The following is a 16,066-nucleotide window of genomic DNA, read 5'->3' as shown; positions in this document are numbered from 1 at the left end:
AGCAAATGGATTAATATAGCTAGTACTTTGGCTCTAAAATGCCTTGTTTGAGTAAAGTGATTAAATTGTTGAATAAAATCTGTACATTATAATCATTTCTAAGCTCTATTAATAGTGGAAAAATGAGTACTATGTATGTCCACATTTACATCTGAAAACTGTAAGACAGCCACTAGTCCCTATTTAACAAACGTGTCCATCCTCCCCTGCTTTTGGCATCTGTTTCCCCTGCATCACTTATCTTTTACTCTACAGATTAGCTATTTCCTACAAGAAGCCTTTTCTGTTTCATGCCCTTCCTCTTGGCTCTCAAAAAATCCTCGGTCTCTCATTACACTTCCTATATTGTATTATACTCATTGTTTATATAGCTCCCCTATTAGGTTTTAGCATACTTGGAGGTAAGAAAGCTGATAAATTCATCTCAGTATTCCCAGCAGCTACCCCAATGGCTGGTACCCAGTGAGCACTATTGTACGTTACAAATTTACTCATGTTAATATCACAGTCATGCTGTGATCTTACCTTGCTGGTAATATTAATAATATTAACAATTTTTCTTCACATCAATTATATTTAGTCCAAAAGAATGGCACAAGTGCCAAACATATTAACGTGGCTACTCTATCTCCTTAAAACAGCTCTGAGAGTAATGCAGACAACTGTTATTTTCCCACAGAAATGCATCCACATAATTACACCAAAGGTACAGAAAAAAAAGGTAGAGAACATTGCCTTTTGTTGGCATTTCTGATGGTTTTCCTAAAGGCCACCCTGCCTTGGGCACAATGGATGATGCTTATTTTCCTTGCAGTCATTAAACTAATTTTCCACATAATGTGTACAAATGGCAAATACATACTGAATCCACTGCATCACTTTCTCTATCACTATGCGGTCTTCAGTAAGTTAGTCAACTTTGAGGTCCTTGTATCTGCACCCAAAAATTGGAGGCAATGCCTATTTACTGTTTTGAAAATAAACCCGGAGAATTCATTTGATTCATTCTGTGAAAGGTGTTTAACTCCTTAAAAAAGACACCATTAAAACACATTTTTCTAATTATTAAGAACATAACTCCAGACATCTATATATGTAGCTTTAAGGAACTTTTAATCAAAATAACTTGTGAAGATGTAATAGGTTTATGAATTGATATTTTGGAGCTACACAAACACCTGTGGCTTGTACTGTTCTGCTGAAGAATGCTTAATTCATTAGGCATACCTCGCCTTTGGAGTACATCACAGTGTGATGTGTTTCAGGTGTGTACTGAAGGATATCTCAAATGAAGATTTGTACACAAATTATACATTAAATACAAATTCTCTAATTGGGATGTTGAAAAGATTTCAGCACGAAAATTATCATGATCTTTCCTATGGGAAAAACAGCCCCAGATACTGTCTCTTCCGTTTGTATTTCAACATAATAATTTCCCATGTTCCTCCATCTTGTCTAATGTGTCCCAGTCCTAGCAAGCACAGTGAGATTTAGGAAAATAGCAAAAGATTGAGCGGTTACAGAAATGACAGATGCTTTTAATTGAAGTGTAGTTATGGTGACCCTAATTTAATGGATAGGTTATAGACATTTTTACTGCTCAAACCTGTATCTGTAAGAGGAGAGCAGCGATGTTTTTCCAGAGGTGACTGAAACCAAGCCATTAATTCCATAATTACAAGTAAAATATACCATGGGACTTGTGATTTCCTATGACGGCCACAAAAAGTTTTCATGAGTCCAGAAAACAACATAACAGCTGTCTATGATTTTGCTAATTTTCTTTGCTTTTCTTCTAGTTAAAGCCTTTGACTTGGACACAACTTTTCAGCATCTAAGTACGCTTTTTCTTTTTGCTGAGGAAGATTTGCCCTGAGCTAACATCCACTGCCAATCATCCTCTTTTTGTATGTGAGCCACCACCACAGCACGGCCACTGACAGAAGAGTGGTGTACCAAAACCAGGCCACCGAAGTGAAGCATGCCAAACTCAATCACTAGGCCACCAGGGCTGGCCTAAGAGTGTTTTTTTTTAACGAGATAACACTAGCTTTCATTGATTCTTAAAGGAAGTAGTTCTATTTAAAAATTTCAACAAAATCAAGCCTTCTTTGCCTTGTAACTTCCTCAAATCCTGATGGAGACTTTAGTTTCCTTTAAAAAGTCCAGAAATATGACCTTCAAATATTCCTAGATTATGAACTGGTCTATTTCTAAACCTACAGAACTATTATGATTCTTAATTAATAGCCCCAGTAAACACAGATTATAAGCACATTCTGACAAAAGTAATTTTTTTCTTCATAAAGACCCAGTTTATGTTTTTACTGGTAGAAATTATCATACACAAGATCTATATGAATGTACTCAATGTAGAAGTGATCATTTATCTCCAGCTTTGTTGAAATTTTAAATAATTTCATGAGATTTACAACTTCTTTGCTCCCTCTGTAGATTACAATAATACTTCTGGGCCTCCAAGAGGGAAATAGATATAATCATTCTCAAATATTAACAATTCAGCAAGAGAAATAGGCTAATTTTATCAGTCTTATCCACACCTACTCCTTGATCCATTTCTAATACAGATAGAAATTTTAAAAGATATAAATACCATATGTGTATAAAATAAGTCCGATTGCCCTTTTGAGTATAAACATATATAAAATTTTATAGAATAATATATATTACATCTACATAATCATACATTTGAAGGTTTGTATTTTACCTATTATTATTTAATATTTTGTTTATTAACTTTATTTTCACTTATTTATTGTATCTGCCTAAAGACTTGGATAAATCACATTTTCTAAAATAAAGACAATATTTTTAATGTGGTTTACATTGATATAGCAAATGATATCTGCCATAATAAAGGAAATGTTCTACATGATGATTTATCACATTTAAGCCAAAACTGTGTGCCTACATAGTTACTCCAAATTAAAAAAACATACAGGATATACACATATTTTTAAAGTATATTTATAATGTTAGATTACCTAAATTGCATGTGTATCTATTAGACATAGTGTAAATTTTAACTACACATAAAGTCTAACTTTTGTTATATAATTACCTTTAATTCTTTTCTATTGCCTCTAATAATCTTAATGCACCAAAATATTTTCAAGCAAAAACTCCTCATTCAAATTAAAATCTGTCTGATCAAATAAAAAGCATTATCTTATTTAAGGCCATATATTCTTAATATAAAATAGCTTTTACCCAGCAATAGTTTCACACTGCAATTCAATCCACTGAAAGGTAGGACGTAGTTTCTTTAGCCAGCCAGGATCTTTGGATATTTTTCTAAGTTATATGAATTAGAAAGTTGACTGAGATACTGTCTGAAGTTAAAATCTTCTCCAATATCACGGACTTTTAAATATTTACGTCATCCATGTCACATACCTTTTCTTCTGTAATTTCAAAGTGATTGAATACTAGCTTTTATTTTAGAGAAGAAGGTCTGTGTGATCCAGTATCCTGTTTCCAAAATTTAAACTAACAGCCAATGAATGTTATTTAGTTCAGAATAATGAGAACTAATAATAATTAATATTATTATAATAAACAAAACAATAACAAAAAAGAAACAGGAGGAACATTAGCATAAAATAATGATAAATTTAATGTTGGCCAAAGGATCAAAGTTAAAAAAAAAATTGGACACTAAATCTCTATTCTTGCACCTTTTTGTTCTTTCTCTGTCACTGGTCTGTAGTCAAATAAATGCAATTCAAAGTAATCATTTCTTTTCCAACATATTAATAACTGATACCTTTATTTAAAAAGTTTAAAAAAAACTGTCATAAGAAGAAAAATTAATTCATAGTGTTAAAAAATTTTATTTTAGCTATGCCTCATATGCTTTTGTAAATTGTTCATTTACATACTAATATATTTCTGGGCTAGTGCTGAATATAGATTGGTATATTAGTATATTTATATTTTACTTTCTTCACTCAAAGTTGCATGAGTTCATAGATAGATCTATCTACTCATCTATCTAGATTTGATATTATACTGCTAGCTTTCTTTATTCTCTGTAAGCTTTCACTACCACTGTATGTCATTAAGAAATAATAATATCATCTTAATTTGTCTTGTTTTTTCACAATGATTAAGTCTGGAACAGAGGAATTCTATCACTGCTCAAACCAAGGTTCATATTTTGATAAGAAAGCACAAGGGAAAAAAATGTGACAAGAGTACAACACTCTCTCACACACACCCACACACACACACCCACACACACCTATATAACACACAACTCCCAGCCTGAAGTAGCAAAAGTTGGCAAATTGCACACTACAGTCCACTGCTACCCAAGGTTAGGGTCTTTTCAATGGTGAACAATCCCTTCTTTGCCTCTGGAGTATCCTCTCCACTCTGTGTGTTGGGACACCACTTCCCACAGGCGTGCCAGAGTTGCCAACAGACATCATAAGTGTTCTAGCTTCCTTGCCATCCTTGCTTGTGGAGCCAGCTACCAGTTTCCATGCTCTTTCTGGCCACTGGTCTCCATACTGCCCATTATCTTCCTAACAGACTAAGGGACTCCAAAAAGGGCAACAGGGATCAACTGCTAGGGGTAAGTCACAAAGAGGAGATTAAAGTAAATTTGCTATTGAAATTCTTTCAAACATATGGGGAAAAATGCACTTTGGAGAGCTTTCTTTGATCAGTGTCAAAGTCTTAGATTTAATAGTCTTACAAGCCAAAAAAAAAAGAAAAGGTGTGTCTACTCAGTACAAAGTTATATGGATTATTGCTGCTGTAGTTTTTCATCTGTATAGACAATTCAGATAATTCAAGTCTGAAAAGCTGTCATCCCACCAAATTGCCTAGAATATTTATCTCAAAAAAAAAAAAGTAATTCACAAAATTCACTTTTATTTTGTGCTGTGTAGACAAGGTATTCTTAGTAAAAAATGTACGTTACAAATTTTAAAAATGATCATCTCATTTTGGCTAAATTTCACACTTAGAATTGACAAGAGTTTACTGTACTCCTTGACAGAGATCTCATTTGGCAGCTCAGAACTTTCAGATTTGAAAGAATTTCAGTCTCTGGAGGTTGTTTGCTTATTTTTATACTAATATAAAAGTAATAACTATTTCTGAACATTCAAGATTTGTAAGGTTTTCTTTGAATTCCTATATAATGGAAAAAAATGAAAATTATTTTCGTACACTACTTATGGAGAAACAAACTTTTTAGGTATTTTGAGAGGCTTTAATAATTCTTTACGTGATTTTTAGGGGTGTTACTTGTATGATAATGGCTTTAACAATGTAAATATCTTCAAAGTATTAAAATATGGAAATAGGATAGCCCACCTCATAAAGTTTGTTGTTGTTGTTACAAGCTTGAATAAATTAGTATATTTTTAACCAAGTGAGGCTCCAGGAGACTATGAAGCAAAATTTCAGAATTATCGAGTTCTCAAGAGATACAAATCTAAGACATTAATCAAAGAATTGAAAGCACTGAATGAGTTAGTGTTCAGGCTGCTTAGATGGGATAATATCTACTTAAAGAAGCACTTCCTTTTCAATAATAGGCATAGTAGGAAGCTTGTCCCTAAAACACCTTATAAAAATCTGTGAATTTTCTAGTGGAAATGAAATAAATATCCATGCAACCCAATAAAAATAATGTCTCCCTATTTGCTCTACCTTTGAGTTCTACTGACTTTGGGTAAGTCATTAGGCTTTCTAGCAAAATTTTCTCATCCCTCAAACCCACAAAATACGTTTTCCTATTTACTTCAAAAAAAGAGTTGAGTTGATTAACTTGAGTTGTTCTGAACAACTCACCAGAAATATGCTTTTAAGTTTTTGGAAGAAAGGAAGTATCTTAGAAAATGGCCATAAATGCAGCCTTAATCTCAATATATGTTAAAAATAATTTTAGAGATTTAAATATAAATTTATAGGGGCCAACCCCACGGCATAGTGGGTAAGTTCAGCGTGCTCCACTTTGGCAGCCCAGGTTCACCGTTCAGATTCCGGGCGTGGACCTACACCACTTGTCATCCATGCTGTGGCGGCGACCCACATACAAAATAGAGGGAGGTTGGTACAGATGTTAGCTCAAGGCTAATCTTTCTCTCACAAAAAAAGAGGAAGATTGGTAACAGATGGTAGGTAAGGGCAGATCTTCCTCAGAAAAAAAAAAAATTATATATATATATAAATTTATAATACATATGTTCCATTGGCTTACTCATTTAGACTATGCTCTAATACATGCAAACATATTAGCATTTGATCTAAAGTATATATGGTAGATTCTTTCTACATATTAAATATCTTCTATACTTTCAGGAAAAATAACACTAAAGAACTGTTTATAGTTTAGATAGTAATGACTTCAAATAGGCATTGTGAATATGTGAAGATTTAAATATAAGGATATGTTTCTATAGATCTAAATAAACATTCCAATCGTGAATTCACTTTAAACATAAACCATAAGGAAAACAGCACATCAGAAATTTCTTCCCTGGCTTGCATGTTTACTTTGTTCTATCTACGTACAAAGTTACAAATTGAGGCTAAAAAATATAAGTTAAATTTATATCTCTATCACAGGATTATAATCATAGAATAATACTAGTAAACCAAGCAACTTAGGTGGCACACTCTATAAATATTCATATACTTGTATTTGTTTACAATGTTTTATTTCAAGTGTGTATCAACCCGTAGATTTAGAAGATTTAGTTTCTGGAAAAGGTTGCCAGGAATTCTGCAACACATCTTACCACAGTATATACAATTGTAATTGATACATGCCATTAGTTAATTATATGTTATTAATCAGAAAATCCAAAACTTCAGATTATGTTGACATCCTTAGAAACATTATATAATAAATATTAATCATAGGAATAATTGTGATACCAAAAAAATATCTAGTTCTTTTTAAGGACCATACTTACTAGGCAGAAAACAGTTCCTGAGTACTTCCTCTAACTGAACCTTAATGCCAAATAGTTACATTTAGTCTGTTTAATATACACATAGAATAGATAAGAAAAAGCAAAAGAATGGCTTATTCTCAGAAATTCTTTGATGGCGTCAAATTCAGTGCAATGCCAAAGATGTAAATTTTATGTGGTGTTAGCTTAACATTAAAATGTTGCTAATTTTTAGTAGCATAAATATTAATGTAGACTTTATAATCTGGTTTAAACTATAATAGAGAAATGATTCAAAATATTATGAAACATACATACAAAAGAAAGTCGTGTTTTCCATTTCTAATGAAGTGGATAATTGAGGCAATTACTTAGATAATTAAAATACATAATTATCTGTATATTTCAAATAAAACTATTTTGAGGGCTTTGTTTTCCCTCTTCAACTTGCATGTACAGACACAAGTTAGAAATTATAAGTACCAAAGCTATGTACCCAAGAAGGATGGAACTAAGAATGTCATGGTTGTTATTACCTACTACTTAATGAAGGAAATCATACGGTATTTGACCTTCTCCCTCTGACTTATTTCACTTTGCATTATACAATGAAGTACACCTGAAATTTTTACAATGTTATAAACCAATGTTACTGCAATAAACAAAAAATTAAAAAAAAAAAAAAAAGAAGGTCATGGTTGAACACCAGAGCTTAAGTATAAAAAAATAGAGTAGAAATGTTTGAAGGAAGAGAGCAGCAAATTGAAATTTAGGACATAAAATATTTAGGGAGCTCAATTTTTACCCATACTAGAGAGGCATGTATCAGTCATCTGGTCAAAAAATTTTAAAAATAAATAAATAACACTAGTACTCCAATATGTTTGAATATTTACCAAAGCTAAATTTTCATTGGTAGTGATAATATTCTATGTGTCTTAGTTTTCCTCCAGATCAGCAACTATAAAATTTTCCTTTCCAAGCATGATTTAACTGTAACATGAATAAATGTCTAAAATATATTTTTGTCTTTTTTAATTCTCTCAGGTTATGTCTACTATAGTCATCATCCAATGCTAAATGTAAGAAGAACTTGTGTTTCAAAGGGAAGATCGAGGACTTCTGAATATCATGTTCCATTTTTCCTACACGAAGAAGCAAAGGATGACGGGAGATAAAAGCAGTGCTTAGAAAGACAGTTATGACAGAGAATAATTCAGTTGAAAGCCAATGACTACTTGACAGTCATGCAAAATGGATGAGTCATTTCCAGATTCTGAGCCTTAATTTTCATATTTAAAAAGGAAAAAGAAGAACAGTAATATTCCTTATTGGGATTTTTTTTTTTTTTTTTTTGAGAATTAAGAGGGGATGTGTAAAATTGCTTAGAATATCAAATTAAATTTAAAACTCTCATAATGAGTGATCACGAAATTGGGTCAGCAGGCTATTTTATAAAAGCAATTTATATAACAGAAAGACCACACCACAACAGTCTCTCTTTCCCATTCATATTCTCTCTCTCTGACTAGCCAAATTCAATGGAATATTAAAATTATTACAAAGCAAAGGTATTTGGCAAATTCATGGCTGTAGTGAACTTCTTACTTGCTAAATTTTAACAAATTCTTTTTCAGGACTTTGCTGCTAAAGCTTAGTTTTACGCGTATTTGGAAGACTAATAGGTGACTGACGAACACTGTACAGCTACACATGTTGGTAACACAAAATCTCAAATTGTCTTAGTGTTTAGAATCACAGAGAAAACTGGGTGACCATTACATACCAATAATCATCCTCTCGTATAAAGGACAAGCATCAATACTATCAGAAAGTCTTCATCACATCCAGAAGTTTCATTTCACTGGTAAGAACTTTATGGCCAGCTCTGCCTAAGTTTCTCCCAAAATTTTGATTAAGCAATCACATATACTTCTATTGTCTCAAAAAGATCTTTTAAGTAGAAGATTCCCCAATTTACACCTTTAATTTATACTCCAGCTTCTCTCCAACTCCCTACTCTCACATCTCTAACTGCCTGACACACATCTCCACTGTGACATATAATTTTAAAAAGAGGAACTAGGGGTAGGAAAAAGTAAAGGAAATACAGTGAATGGCAAAGTCTTTAGCCATGCAATCTTGGGAGAGATAAAGAGAAGCAGGGTAAAACCTAGCCAGGTCTTGGAAACATGTGTATCTATTAGGAAGAGAGAGCTGAGTCTTGTGTAAGAAGGCACAACAGAATTAAGCTGATGTGATCTGAAATGTTTTCATTCCTCTGGAACCATGAATTCCAGTATTGCCTGATTGAGACCACCCACTAGGTTTACATTTGGGAGTCTCCTCATCAAAACTAAGCAAAAGCTAATATAAGAAATTTAAATTTGCCAAGTCCAAAACCAAGTCCATCATATCCACCTTTATCCCCACAAACTGACAAGTTAGCAACCCCTTAATCCCCTATTTCTGTCAATGATGCACATTTTTCACTGTCAACTATCCACAGAATCTGAGAATTCTAACAGTGGTTCTCAACACAAATCTACATCAGGATGACCTGGGGAGTGTTTTTTAAAACAATTCACATTTAGATTGTAACCCAAGCCTAGTGAAGCGGTGTCTGGAGAGGCGACATTTTGAGAAAAGCTCTCCAGCTGTTTCTCATGTACGCCTCCAGTTGAGACCACTGCTATAAATGGTCCACAATGTTTCTGGCAATAAGTGAGAAAATTTAAATACATTTTACTCTTGATTACAGAAAAAGATCAAGATTTTCTGTTTCATAGAATGGAAATGTCACTTAAGATCATTACAGAGATATGCAAAATATTTTCAATATAAGCAAAGGGAAAACTCTTCTGAGCATGGATCAAAAATCTTTTGGGGGGCCGGCCCGGTGGCATAGCGATTAAGTTCTCGTACTCCACCAGGGCAGCCTGGGGTTCGCAGGTTCGGATTCCAGGCAAGCACCGATGCACTACTCGTTAAGCCATGCTGTGGTGACATCCCATATAAAGTAGAGGAAGATGGGCATGGCTGTTAGCCCAGCACCAATCTTCTTCAGCAAAAAGAGGAGGATTGGCATCAGATCTTAGCTCAGGGCTAATCTTCCTCACACACCAAAAAAAAAAAAAAATCTTTTGGGATGCACATGGTAAAATTACTTGAAGTCACAAATATGTTAATCAATGCAATATTTTATCCAGTAACTTGGTGGTCAAAAATGATTACCATGAATGGGGAAAAGAGGTAAGCTTTGTGTTTTTTTCTTTTGAAATCTCAATACATTTCTCATGCATGTTATAATATAAATAAGCTGTAGTTTTTTTCAGACTAATTTTTTACAAAATTACCAACTTGTAAGAGAGTCCAAAGGATATCCATATGCATGAGATAACAAAAATGACAAAAACAATGTTGAGTTGCTTCAGAGTCAAATGACTGAATATCTTGTCTACACAAGTGTCAGTCTCTCAAAATGGTATTGAAAACTGCTTTCTTTCATCAGGAGACTGTTGTTTGGCTAAAAGCATCTTTATAAGAAATTATTCTCGAATGTTTTAAATATAACAGAAACAGAAAGGTTTTCATTTTACGGACAAAAACTAAGGACCCATAGAGATGCTAATAGGAACTTGAATCAATATCATCAGCCGTAAAGCAGGCGTTACCTTAATTTTTATGGAGAATAAAGTGCAATTAAAAGTTTCCTCTTTGTTACTGCTCAATTTCAAAACAGGATCTAGAATCCCATATACAGAAAATACAGACTGAATTTGCATATGATTTAGATGTTTTTGTCTCCTGAACTAATAAGACGGGAGTACAACATATATTAATTTAATGAAAGAAAAAAACTAGTTTCTATAAAAAGGAATTGGAAACTTGACATAAACAGGTGATCTGTGAGCCAGTTTAATTTTTTCCACCTCATTCACACTTAACTCTAAACCTCTATTCTTGGAATATAGAATCCCACCCATCTGATCTTCCCATGCTTCTCACAAGCAACAAGATTTTCTGGATTTATTTTAACAGAAATAACGTCCTCTACTAGCAGCTAATCAAGCTACTATTACCAATATTTGTAGCTATTGCCAAAGATTTTCCAGATAGAACCTTTGTAATGTTGTTACTTCTCCCCCATTGTGTATCTCTCTCTCAGGGTACTCTCTGCTTGCTTTCTTAATCATCTCCCAATCCCACAGGCAAAGAGGTACGAACTGGATTAGAAATTGAGCTCTCTAGTCACACTGTGGAACTGGAGAGTTATGATGTCAAATTGATTTATTTACAGTGTTGATTTTTCTAGATATTTGGTTGACATCTTTTTCTCTTAATCTATTTTAAGAGCTCATGGTAAAATTTTTGAGAATACAGAAATGCATTAAAAAAGGACTTAAAAGGGTACTTAAGGGGCTGGCCCAGTGGCGTAGTAGTTAAGTTCATGTACTCCGCTTCTGCGGCCCAGGGTTTGCGGGTTTGGATCCCCGGTGCAGACCTATACACCACTCATCAAGCCATGCTGTGGCGGCATCACATATACAAACCCGCAAACGTGACATCCATTGGCATGGATGTTAGCTAGGGACCATCTTCCCCAAACAAAAATAAAGGAAGATTGGCAACAGATCTTAGCTCAGGGCCAATATTCCTCACCAAAAAAATAAAAAATAAATAGATAAAAAATAAAAGGGTACTTAACCTCACCACCCAGAGATAACCTTTTTGATGGTTAATGTATCTTTTCTATTTACATATTTTAAAACATATCCCAGATACTGTGTAGAAAGCTACACTGTCCAATAAGGGAGAAATTAGCCACAGGTAGTTACTGAGTATTTGAAAATGTAGCTAGCATGAACTGAGGTTTGCTATAAGCATGTAAAATATATACTGTATTTCAAAGACTCAGTACATTGAAAAAGAAAATATCTCATTAATAATTACATTAATCATGTTGAAATAGTAATATTTCAGATATATTGATTTAAGTAAAACATATTATTAAAATTAATTTCATCTGATTCTTTCTACCTTTTTTTAATGTGGTTTCCACAAAATATGACTCATATGAAATTTCTATTGGGCAGTGCTGTTATAAAGTACTCTGAATTTTTCACTTATCATTTTATTAAAAGGATATCTCCAAATAATTAAGCACTCCTAGAAAACAATGTTATTATAGACACATAACATTCTTTTTGATAGATGTTTCACAATTTAATTTGGAAATTAATTTATGTTGTTCTATCATAAATTTTCAGCATAAGTTCTCTTTTTCAGGTTTCTGATAATTACCTTAGAATAGATTCTTGGAAGTGAAATTGGTAGATAAAAATCATAGAGGTATTTTAAGGATATTAATACATATAACCAAATTGGTTTCCCAAAATTGTACCCATTTATAATCCCTTAAAAATATGAAAATACCTATTTCAATTCACTCTGAACAGCACTGATTACTATATTTTAAAATATTTGCCATTTAGTTTAAAAAGTTATATGTTATTTGTTATATATAAAGCTGTATGTTTTAATTTTTACTTTGTTTTTGTTGATTACTAGTAAACTTGAATTTTTTCATATTTTTCCACCATTTGTGTTCCTTTGGTAAATTGCTAGTCTTCACACCTTTGTAACTGGATGTGGGCATTTTCTTATTGTACTACAGCTCTTTACATACCAAAGAAATCTTATGTTTAGTATATATATTGCCAATTTATTTTCCAATAGTCTTTCACCTTTCAACTGTATGATATTTTTACATACAAAGCTTTATGTATTTAAATCTACAGACTTCACCAAATAGCCAACAAACTTATGAAAAGATGTTCAACCGGATTGGTTATCAGGGATATGCAAAATGAGATATGCACAATGAGATATCCATAAGAATGCTAAAATTTAAAAATTGGATCTAAATGTTGGCAAGAATATAGAGCAACTGGAACTCTCATACAGTCCTGGTAGTAAGGGAAATTGGTAAAACCATGTTGGAAAAGCCTTTGTCAGTATCTACTAAAACTAAACACAGGCACATCCATGACCTGCTTCTAGGTAGATGTCTAAATGGATTGAATTTTACCATATAAAACCAAAAGACATACACAAATACATTGATGCAGCACTAATCATAATAATAATAACTCGAAAAAACCCAAATGTCCATGAATAGTAGAATGAATAGACATCCTAAAGCTTATTCATCAGCAGAACACTCTAAAGTAATTGATATGAACAAGTCACATGTAACAATATGAACAAACCTCACAAACTTAATGCTGAGTTAAGCCACACACAAAAGAGTACCTACTATGCAATTCCATTTATATCAAATTCAAAAACAGGCAACACTGAACTCTGACAACAAAAGTCAGGAAAGTGGTTACTTTGCAGGAGGGGAAATAATGAATGGGAGAGAGAAGAGAATGCCTTCTGCAGTGCTGGCGAAGCTGTTTCCTGACGTGGGTGCTGAATATACCTGGTATATTCAATTTGCTAAAATTCATTGAGCTGAATATTTATGACTTGCGCACTTTTTTATCTCACATTATAATTGACTTACAAAGTTTATTTTAAAATTGGATTCTTTAGCTCCACCTCTTATTATGTTTAGAAATCCCTTCCAAATTTGGCCATTATTTCATAGTCTTCTATTTTCTTTTCTTTGGGTTTTATTCTCTCCATTTATGTGGAAATTATTTTGATCAATGGTATGAGTTTTGATTAATTCTTAGGTTAGTATGAATCTTTTACATAAATTATTACAAATCATATAAAAGGCTCAATTGGTTATTTTCCAATTTATCATTCTTCCTATTCTTATTCTAAAGTAGAAACTTCATTGCCCTTGAAATAACAACCTACTTCCCTAGCAGGTCTCAGCCTGAGTTACTGCAGAATGTTGGATTCTGAAAGCTATAGATTTTAATAATAAATCATGTTTGCAGATTAAATTAAAAAGTAACATTTTCGATAACTTGAGTTCTTTTTCTATGCCAAGGAGTTAACCCCAGTTCAACAACGGTGGCACTGGAGATATAAAACGATTTATGTTGGAAAGGTGGACTTATTACCAACATCCTTTCTGACACACATTTATAAAACCTGAGCTCCACCAATTTGCCCTCATTCCAGAGCTTGCTGGGAGGTTTTGGCCTATTCTCAACAGTCCTCTCTATAAATTCCCTTTCTCCTATTTCTATGGCTATGTAAACTCTACAACTCTGTAAGTCTTCCATTACTATGATTCAGGCTTTCTTTAGTTCTTATTTCTTTTCTCTTTCCCTAAGCTGCATTGTAAAAAATATTTTCTACTGTTCTGTTGCTCTCTTTACCATTCTTTTTGTATATGTTTACCTTGTTTTTTTAAAAAAGTACTCCCATAACTTTGTTGTACAAATTATGATACTGTTGCAAAATAAATACTGATTTAGCCTTGTAACAAATATTTACCCTCTTCTTCTCATAAATATATTTATTTCATCTTTTAACCTAGTGGAAACTGTAAATAATTACAGAATTAACTTTAGGAAAATCATGAATTCATTCTAGTGACAATAATGCCATGATTTCATTGTTTATTTCCTACAGATGCAGGAGTTGGCAATCGACTGACATGGTGGATAAGAGCAAGGAAGGAATCAATATGATAATCTTTCAAGTCTGCAATCCTGGGATTGTGGTAATGCCTAGAGATAATATTCAAGGGGTGTAAATCAGTAAAATCAAAGTAAATGTAAAAATACAAAAACATTTGTCTACTCACCCATTGTTCAGAGTGAGTCTACTCTAGACCCATTGTCTACTCTCTTGTGTGCCTTCCTACTACCCAAGCTTCCAAGGACCTTCCCCTGGGCTCTCCAGGCCAGCAATTAAAAGGTTGAACCTGGAGGCCAGCCCGGTGGCATAGCGGTTAAGTTCGCACGCTCCGCTTCAGTGGCCCGGAGTTCGCAGGTTCGGATCCCAGGCGCGCACTGATGCACTGCTTGTCAAGCCACGCTGTGGCGGCGTCCCGTATAAAGTAGAGGAAGGTGGGCACAGATGTTAGCCCAGGGCCAATCTTCCTCAGCAAAAAAAAAAAAGGGGGGGGGAGGATTGGCATTGGATGTTAGCTCAGGGCTAAACTTCTCCACAAAAAAAAAAAAAAAAAGGTTGAGCCTGGCAAACAAAAGGGTTTCCAGGACCCCACTCCTATTGTACAGCTCTCATCTATTTTGATGGTGATAAACATGTTGAATACCACCCCTAGTAATCTCAAAATGGAATAAAATCTACCAGGGGAAAGACAGATTTAGTGGTGAAATCAATGATTAATTCAAAATTGGACATAACTAAATAGGCTCAGTCTCCTTCTTGTAAAATAGAGTTAATTCTAAAGATTCCTTCCAGTCCCAAGGACGCTAACATTACCTTATATCAAAGTTAGAAATTAATTTATATTCCAAGTTTGACTGATGACATTCTAATGGAAGCGAATTAAACAGTACAGTGATCAAAAATCAAAATTTACACTGTAAATGTATTTGTTGATTTGAATTTGATAATTCTGCTGCTGAGTTGGTGAAAGTCATCAGTATTTGAACATGGAATAAAGCAGAAAAATTAATCTGTATGACAAGAAGATCATAGATATATGAATATAAAATCTAAGACATCTGCAAATGATTAAAAGAAAAAGACAGCTGAATTAATTACTCACTGCCTGAAGTGTCACTAGAGAAATAAAAGCTCTAATATTATTCAAGATGACTTCACAATTTCAAGTAAAGGGTAGAAAGGAGATAAATAACAAGCACTGACGGAGGATTGAGTGTTCATTAGAAAGACAACAGTTATTTCAAATATTCTGTCCTGTAATATTGAAATAATATAGCAAGAACCTACTATAGTAAAGTCCCTGTAATCTACACTGTGAGGAATAATAAGACAAAACACAGACAGTCCTTGACCCTAGGGAGTTTACAATTGAATATGAAAGATAAAGTAGAAACAAACAATTTCAACATAAGTCATAATGTGTTAGATATGCTAATAAACATTCTTAAAGGGTAAACACAACACACAGGAGAGAGGGATTAAATGAATTTAGATGTATAAGGAAAGCTGCCAGACAATTCATA

General features: G+C 33.4%; 1 protein-coding gene and 1 long non-coding RNA gene across 2 annotated transcripts in view; one reads left to right on the top strand and one right to left on the bottom strand.

Annotated features, from left to right (window-relative positions):
• Positions 1–16,066, bottom strand: part of CPNE8 (copine 8) — a 205,010-nt gene that overhangs the window by 69,581 nt on the left and 119,363 nt on the right. The gene's annotated exons all lie outside the window — the stretch shown is intronic.
• On the top strand, positions 7,979–14,895 carry LOC131416194 (uncharacterized). The gene is made up of 3 exons (XR_009222555.1): positions 7,979–8,020; positions 8,685–8,805; positions 14,538–14,895. It is a non-coding gene; the product is annotated as an uncharacterized LOC131416194 (long non-coding RNA).

The sequence above is a fragment of the Diceros bicornis genome, chromosome 17 (assembly GCF_020826845.1).
Source record: "Diceros bicornis minor isolate mBicDic1 chromosome 17, mDicBic1.mat.cur, whole genome shotgun sequence".
Classification (NCBI taxonomy): Eukaryota; Metazoa; Chordata; class Mammalia; order Perissodactyla; family Rhinocerotidae; genus Diceros; species Diceros bicornis.
Note: the sequence above shows the minus strand (reverse complement) of the source record. Positions and strands in the feature narration are given on the sequence as shown.